Here is a 9,657-nt window from a genome sequence, read left to right on the forward strand (position 1 = left end):
ATTTTATTTATTCATGAGAGACACACACAGAGAGGCAGGGACACAGGCAGAGGGAGAAGCAGGCTCCCTGCAGGGAGCCTGACGTGGGACTCAATCCTGGGTCTCCAGGATCAGGCCCTGGGCTGAAGACGGCACTATACCGCTGAGCCACCCAGCCTGCCCTAAGATACAAATTCTAAAAGATTCCAGAGAAAATTCTGCTACCATACGAACATTATCTATACATGTGCCACAAAAGATGCCTTGATTTAAGAGCAGCTCTAGTAGTTCCACTCTATTTGTCCTTAGACCAACTATTCCAGAGAAGACTCTCCAAGACTCAACACACCTGGGAGCCATTTGGGTAAGGTTAGCACCCTGTGTTCCTTTAGCCCTAATAAGCCTCTCCACATAGAGAATATGAAGAGTGCCTATCATATGCCAGGTGCTAGGCAACAATGATAGCTCTCTCCTCTATCTTCTCCTTTTCCTAAACCTCCTGGAATATAGTATGCAAAGACTACATGGATCACACCTCTGGGTTGTTCCCCAGAGAGATGAAGAACCTTGAGTATTTATCTATTGACTTCCAAACCTTATTGATTGAGGGGTTCATTTTGGAAGTAACAACTATATAGAATACCCAGTCTGGTCTGCACAAAGGCTAAGAATACCATCGCACAGCTAGAGAATGTGCTTAAGCACAGAGAGGCAGGAAGCTTGCCCTATGGATAGTAACTGTCCAAAAGTGATCTCTGGAACAGCTGGAGGGATTTGGGTAGATGAATGCATCATATAAAATCAGCCCAGAGGTCACACTTCTGATATAATGTAGAAACACAGGGAGCATTCTTGCTAAAATTAAGCACAAAGAAGCTCAGAGGCATCACCATATTTAACACTATCTTGGACCAGCACAAACTAGAGAGAGAAATTAGAGGCATAAGACTGAAAAGAGGCAAACCTATCTCTATTTTGAGATGATATGATTTTGTATCTGTAAATTCAATAAATCAACTAAAATACCACAACAAAATATGAGATAATTCAGTAAGGTGGCAGGATGTAGAATTAGTTAAAAAGAAATCAATACATTCTATATAATAAAACAACAGTTAAAAGATACAATGGAGGAAAGAGCCTATTCACAGTTAGGAACAAGCTTAATAAGACATGTGCAAACCAAATGACAGGAGGAAAAGAGACATACTACCAAAGGATAAACAGTAGTATGAAAAAGAAATGCTATATTCTTGGAAAGGAAGACTTAAAGTCAATTCTCCTTTAATTAATTTAATGCAATCTAATAAAATACCAGTGGGTTTTTGTTTTTTTACCCTATAGAACTAGACAAATTGATCCTAAATTCATATAGAAAAATAAATTTTACAAGAGCCAAGAAAACTCTGATAAAAGGAAATTATGTAAGAATTGACCTATTAGCTATCAAAACACACTAATTAAAAGTGTATAATTGGTGACTGAAGAGACAGGCCAGTGAACAAAATAGAATGTTTATAGACAGGCCAAAATGAACAGGAGATTATATTATAAAGATGACATTTCAAATTACTGAGATGAAGAAGGACATTTTAATAAATGTCAGGATGGCTGAGTAGCAGTCTGGGAAAAGATAAAGTTGGTTCCCTACTTCACACTGCATGCAAAAACTGCAAAGGATTAAAGCTAAAAAATGAAATACTAAAATAAAGTGAGGAAATCCAGAAGTTAGACTGCAAAATTCAAAGACAATATAAGAATTTTATTGAATAAGAATCCAAACCTTATACATGCCCCCAAAACCACCAAGTAACCACAATACCAAAAGCAGTATAAGCAAAATTAAAAGTCCAGTGACTAATCTTGGAGGGGAAGAATTAACATTTTTATTATAAAAACTGATCTCCCTTTATGATTTATAAAGATTATTTTTCATAAAGATCATAATTTATAAAGATTACCTAGAATTCAAGAAGAAACGATCAACAACCCAAAATAAAAATGGACATAGGACATGCACATACTCAGTAAAAAAAAAAAAAATACAAATAGCCATTAAGCTTACAAAAAAGTGTCAATCTGCTCATAGTAAAATAATCAAAACTACAAGAAGATACCATTTATTACTTAACACATTGGCAAAAATTACAATTTTGACAACTCTTAATGCTGGAGTACAGAGGGTACATTGTTAATGGGCAAGTGAAATTGTATAACCCTCATGGAGAAGAATCCAGCTATCTCTACCAAAAATATAGATCCATTTATCCTTTGACCTAGAAATCCTACTTCCTGAAATCTATCCTACAGACACATCTATACACATAAAAAATGGCATATGTATTTTGCTTAGCATTATCCTCTCTAGTTCCATCCATGTTGTTGCAAATGGCAAGATTTTATTCTTTTTCATGGCTGAATAATGTTTATATATATATATATATTATCTTCTATATTGTACACCTGAAATAATTTAACACAATAAGTCAACTATAATGGAATTTAAAATTAAAATTTATAATTATAAGTTTATAATTATAAAATAAAATTTATAAAATTCACATTCAGAAACCAAAAAAATGGCATAGGTAGATTATTCATTATAGTATTATTTGAAATAGCAAAAAAGTGGAAGTGAACCAACTGTCCATTAACAGAGTATTGGTTGAAGAAACCCTATGAATATATCCATACCACTGAATAAAAGTTTGATGATTATCTCAACCTACTGATGTAGAAAGCTCTTGAAAAAAAAGCAAGATGCAAAGCAAGTTACATAGGTTCGTACTTTTTCTATAACAAAGAAGGGGAAACAGAAATACATGTTTGCATTTGTTTTCCTTTGAATAAAGATAGAGGGGATAACCAGGAATCTAAGAGAAATTATTATCTATACAGAGAACAGACAAGAGGGAACAGGGATAAAAGCAAGAATTCTGAGTGCAACACTATATGATTCTTGTGTGTGTGAATTAAGTAAACATATTACCCATAGTAAGAAAATGTTTTGTTAAATAAAATATTTTTTTAAAAAAGAAAATTTTTAAAAATATTCCAGAGAGAAAAAACCACATATGAACATAAAGGCCTAAAAGGAAATAAGAATCAGGGAGCCTAGGTGGCTCAGTTGGTTAAGTGTCTGTCTTTAGCTCAGGCCATGATCCCAGTCATGCATCAGGCTCCCTGTCCAGCAAGGAGTCTTCTTCTCCCTCTCCCTCTTGCTAGTACTCTCTCGCATGCACGCATGCTCTTTTTTCTCTCTCAAATAAATAAATAAAATCATTTTTAAAAAGATTTTATTTATTTTTTCATGAAAGACACAGAGAGAGAAAGGCAGAGACATAGGCAGAGGGAGAAGCAGGCTCCATGCAAGGAGCCCAATGTGGGACTCGATCCCAGGACTCTGGGATATTTGCCAAGAAGATATAACATATGAACTTTTGATTATGCCTAAAAATATAGCTATCCAGAATGAGTAGATACAATAGATGGACAAAAATTAAGAATATAGAATATTTGAATAATCTAATTAACAAGTTTGATGTAATAGATATAAAATAGAACTTTGGACACATTAAAGAACATTCTTCTCAAAAAGTCAGGGACACTCACAAAAGAAAATTGATCACATATTAGGTAATGAAGAAAAAAATCTCATCAACTCCCATAAAGCAGAAATCATATAAGCCATATTGATTGGACCCATGAAATAAAATTAGGTTAATCATCAAAATGATAGCCAAAAAAAAAAAAAAAAAAAGCGTGGACTTAAAAACTGTAAAACTCCCTTGACAATAACTCTTATGTTTAAGAGAAAATCAATATAGAACCTATAAACTATTTAAAAATGAATGACGAGACCATTATAAAACCTGTAGGATTTAGGTAAAATGATACTTAGAAAAACTAAAATGCATCCATCAACCTTGCTCTATTTCTTGTTATTTTCCCCCAAGGAAACATTTCTACTGTGCACAGAGATATGCACAAGGTTTTTATTGCATCATAGTTAGTCATGGTTAACACTGATGGACACTTAATTCTTTCCAGATCTTTTTAGCTCCATATTATGGAATATTATGCAACAGTTTAACAGAATAAATAGAGTTTAAGTATTGAAACAGAAAATTTTTCAAGATGTAATATTAAGTAATATTCTTTAAATCTAGACAAAAATTATAATAGTAATATACCTTTTATGTTAGAATAATCTCACAAAAATTAAAGCTAATGTATTTCTACTGGTACATATCTGTTCTACAGAGAAGAATGTCAGGAAGGATAGTGGCTGGCCAGAGGGCTACTATTAGGGAAGAGGGTAGATAAGAGGAATGATCAAGGGAACACTCAATTAACTGTACTGTTCAATTTTTTTTTTACAACATGAGAGTATTTATATAAAATTTGTATAGTAGAGAAAGAAAAGTTATCTAAGTGAATTATTCTAGAATGATCACATAGGATTCTTCTCTTACAGACAAATTTGGCAGGCACCATTTATTCAGCTTACATAATTTTTGGTCAGGCAAGTTTTGCCTAGGCAAATTTTTATTGATAAAGATAGCCCTTTTTTTTCTTTTACCATATAGAATCTGGCAAAGCATTAGATGATTTTAATTGATGTGTTTAGTTAGTTATATCATATCAGACTTCTAAATTATCAGACTAGAAAAACAGCTAAGCTGGAAGGGGCAGAAGCCTTAAGTAAAGCCCAATTTTACAGACCCTATTTATTAAGAATCATGAGGATATCGTCTGCAGAATAAATCGTCAAACCCTTAAATTCATCAATGTTAATATATTTTAAAGTCTGCATCCCATGATCATGTCAAAATACAAGGGTTTCTTTTAAGAGAAAATTCATCATTATCATTAACAGCACCAGATAGGAACCAAAATGTAAACTACAAACATAAGAACAAAGGAAAATGTTACATAATAAAGTAAAAAGTATGTACCCTATTTCTCTAACTGCACAACAAAATATTAAAATAACTCTTAGATATACTGGTTGTTAAACAGGGTGGTGGAAGGGTGAATAAGAAAGATACTCTAATTTAAACAAAATTAATAAAGAAATGTTCTGCATGGGTTTTTTTCCCTGTTTCTACTTCTAATCATTTATCATGCAAATGAAAGCAGTAATGGAAAATGTAAAGAAAACAAATTCTGCAATATACTGAAACCCATATCCAGCAAGAGATAAGATTGAATATCAGAAGGAAGGGGTCTGAAAATTAGCTGTCTGTACAATAACTGGGAGGGAAAACTGTTTTATTTAGCCTGGAGGGATTTTTTTGTAGCAAACTGACTAAATTAAAATCCAGTCTATTAAATCCAGTATCATACTAGAAAATGCCTTTTCCTTGCACTTTTAGATAAATTTTCATTGATCTCATTTTACGCATGATTACATTTTTAATGAGTTGTGCAATATTTCCAGGCTAATTTTAAATCCCTTCTCTCCTCTTCTCCCCCCACCCCCACTTACTGCTTGCTGGATTAACATTTCTGATAAATTGTTGGACCAGAAAGAAGGAGCATTACCAAGATGAAATAAATTACTTCCATTTTTTTGCAGCTCTAAAGCGATAATAGGAGAATACAAATGCCCACTGTCTAATTATGCCACATCTTCCAATTCATTTTACAAAAACAATTATTTTATTTTTATGTAATAGGCATGTTACCTTGTATTCATCATAAATGACCCTGAACAGTGTATGGTCTATTACAATAAAAAAATTTTCACCCTAACACTGATCAGGTAAATTCATGACCATCTTAAAAGGAGCAACTTCATGAACTAAATAATATGGAGACAATTAGAAAATCTAAACACTAAGAAATAAGGTTTTTTTTTTAAAGAATGACATTATTTAAAATAAACTTTCAAGCAGAATACAAAATAATACCATACATAAATGCTTTAAGAGACCATGAGGGTACCTTGAGTATAGTCTCACACTTTAGGAAAGTAAGGTCATTTTTCTCTATCAACATCTTCAGGCCTATCTGCAGGAAGAAGGATGATTTCATAGAAGCTACTGTAATTCCAGCCTCTACTTGAGAAAGAAAGTCAGAAAAACCACTGAAATTGGGGCCCATAAAAAAAAAAGAAATTGGGGCCCATGACCAAGACCTTAGTAAGAGAGTTCCTAAATATCTGTGCTTCCTCGCATATTAGTTATTTTATGACTCTTTGATTCCTTGTGATGATTAGGAGCAAACTCTGTAAATAGATTAAAACTTCTAATTCAAAGAATGCAGTAACAAACAAGATAAAATTTAGTTCTAAAGTGCTTATAGAAGGGATGTCTGAGTGGCTCAGTAGTTAAACGTCTGCCTTCAGCTCAGGGCATGATCCTGGAGCCCCGAGATAGAGTCCCACACCGGGCTCCCTGCATGGAGCCTGCTTCTCCCTCTGCCTACGTCTCTGCCTCTCTTTCTCTGTGCCTCTCATGAACAAATAAAAAAATCTTTAAAAAATACATAAAAAATAAAGTGCTTACAGGAGATACACCTAAAAAAATATGAACCTTGAAATACTGAAAATAAAAATGTAAGAACAGATTTGTTATACAGATACTAACTAGAAGAAAGCTGGTAATGTAGTAATTTTAGTGATTTTTATTAATTTTGGTATCAATGTAGAAAATAAAGCAAAAAGACTTAAATGGAAAAAATCATATATGATTTACATATATATTAAAATAAGTACATTGAATATTTATAGAAAAAATATATATACTTTTGATATATATACACACAATACATGTATGCACACGTGAATACACACACACACACACACACACACACATGCATAGTAATTAGCTTGTATTCTCCTAACACAATATGGCTTCAAAACATAAAAATCAAAACTGACAGAATTATAAAGGGAAAATAATAGAGAAAGATTGAACATGTTAAATGGAGACGTGGAAGATATTTTAAAAAGACACAATTGGAGGCACCTGGGTGGCTCAGTTGCATCTTGATTTCAGCTCAGGTCATGATCTCAGGGTCATGAGATTGAGTCCCACATCAGGCTCCACACTCACTGGGGAATCTGCATGAGATTCTCTCTTTCCCTTTTGCTCTGCCCTCCTCCCCACATGCACACACACTCTCTCTCTCAAAAATAAATAAATATTTTTTTAAAAATAAATAAAAAGACACAAATGAATGTCTAAAGATGAAAACTACAATATGTGATGAAATTAACTGTATGAAATTAACAAGTGACTAGACAAAACAGAAAAAAAGATTAGTAAACTACAAGACAGCAATAGAAGCCATCCAAAATGAAACACAGACGGAAATAAAGACAGGAAAAAGAATTAACAAAGCATCAGTGAACCATGGGGCAAACTCATATGGCCAAATATAATGTATTTGGCATCCCTGAAAGGATGGGAAAGCAATACATATTTGAAGAAATAATGACTGAAAATTGTCCTAGTTGGTTGAAAACCATAAATTTGTTTTGTGGGTGGCAGCAAGCATAAGGAGAGCATCATGAAGCTCTTAAGCATATTGCAAGAATATAAGATGTTGGGGTACTTCCTACCACTCCCAAATGCTACTCACTGCACTTTACCACATGCCAATCTTTGTACCTAATCGTGTCATTGCCAAGTCCTGCTTCTGGTACTTTCTGTCTCAACTGAAGGAGTCTTCAGAAAAAATGCTCTACTGTAGTTAGGTATTTAAGCAATCTCCCCTGCAGGTAAAGAACTTTGGCATCTAACTGTGCTACAACAGTAGGATCCACACATACTGGGTATATAGAGACTTGGCCACTGTGGGCACTGTCACTCAGGGTTATCATGATGTGGGGGCCCAGTACAGCACCCAGGCCCATTCAATCCAGATCATAAACATGGAAGAGATCATGGCCAGTCAGTGGTCAAGCAGTTCCACAACTCCAAGATCAAGTTCCTACCACCCACATGGGGTCTTGAGTTGACAGTACAGACCAAGCTTCACCACCAAAAGCCCCAGCACCTTCTTTTAGATGCAAGGCCCACACATCTGACCAAGTAAACTCATAGGGACAAAAAATCCAAGAATTCCTGTGAATCGCAACCACAAAAAGCATGAAGAAAATTAAGGCACATCATAATCAAAAAGCTTAGAGTCAGTGATAAAGAAAAAATGTGAAAAACAACCATAGGGGCAAAATAGAGACATATTACATGCAGAGGAATAAAGATAAAGAGAACAACAGATTTCTAATTAAAGACAACATAAGCTACAAAATATTGTACTGAGATCTTTAAAATACTAACTGGGAGAAAAAAAGGGAAAATAGACTTTTAAAAAATGAAGGTGAATAAAGACTTTCTGTAGACCTACAAAAACTGAAAAAAATCAACTGCTAATAGACCTGCAGTACAATAAATAAAGCAAATTCCCCAAACAGAATGAAAATTACCAGACAGAGAGTTACCAGATGGAAATTTCAATGTACACAAAGGGAGAGCACTGGAAATAGAAACTACAAAGGTAAATATAAACACTTGCTTTTTAATTTAAATCTCTTTAAAAGATTATCAGCTGGGGGATCCGTGGGTGGCTCAGCAGTTTAGCACCTGCCTTCAGCCCAGGGCATAATCCTGGAGTCCTGGGATTGAGTCCCACATCAGGCTCCCTGCATGGAGCCTGCTTCTCCCTCTGCCTGTGTCTCTGCTTCTCTCTCTGTGTGTGTCTCTCATGAATAAATAAATAAAATCTTTAAAAGAAACAAAGATTATCAGCTGTTTGAAACAAAAATAATAGCAATGTACTGTAGGGATTTAAGCATACCTAAATATGAAATATGTTGACAATAGTTTAAAGACCAGGAGAAAAAGAAGAAATAAAAATATATACCATTATAAAGTTCTTATACTCTAAGTGTACAGTATTACTTGAAGGTTGACTATGATATGTTAAAGCTGAACAATATACTCCCCAAAGCAACAAATAAAATAACATAACAGTTTTAACTGATAAGACAACAAAGGAGACAAAACAGAATCATAAAAATAATAAACTAATCCAAAAGAAAGCAGAAAAAGAGGATAAAGGGAACACAAAACAGAAGGAACATATAGAACACAAATAACAAGATGGTAGATTCCAATACAATCATATCAACAACCACATTAAATGTAAATGGTCCAAAAATCCCAATTAAAATCTAGAGATTATCAGATTAGGAGAAAAAAGCAACACCAAACACTATGCTGCTGCAACTTTTTCTTAAAAAAGTAAAAAGGGACACCTGGGTGGGTCAATGGTTGAGTATCTGCCTTTGGCTCGGGGTGTGTTGCCAGAGTCCTGGGATCGAGTCCTGCGTCAGGTTCCCCACAGGGAGCCTGCTTCTCCCTCTGCCTATGTATCTGCCTCCCTCTGTGTGTCTCACATGAATAAATAAATAAAATCTTTTTAAAAAGAAGTAAAAAAGGTTGAAAATTATATTCTGTGTAACAAATTGAGAAAAGAGTAGAAGTGGCTATGTTAATATGAGACAAAGTAAATTTCAGAACAAAGACTGTCAGGGATAAAAGAAAAGTTCTATCAGGGGGCCTGGGTGGCTCAGTCCACTATGCAGCCAACTCTTAATTGGTCATGAACTTAATTGGTCAGGTCATGAACTCAGGGTTGTTAGATGGAGCCCCATATCAGGCTCTG

General features: G+C 34.3%; 1 pseudogene; it reads left to right on the forward strand.

Annotated features, from left to right (window-relative positions):
• The first annotated feature begins 7,497 nt into the window (after nt 1-7,497).
• LOC112929527 (large ribosomal subunit protein eL20 pseudogene) lies at nt 7,498-7,996 on the forward strand (annotated as a pseudogene).
• Nucleotides 7,997-9,657: the final 1,661 nt, after the last annotated feature.

This window comes from Vulpes vulpes, chromosome 12, assembly GCF_048418805.1.
Source record: "Vulpes vulpes isolate BD-2025 chromosome 12, VulVul3, whole genome shotgun sequence".
Taxonomy (NCBI): domain Eukaryota; kingdom Metazoa; phylum Chordata; class Mammalia; order Carnivora; family Canidae; genus Vulpes; species Vulpes vulpes.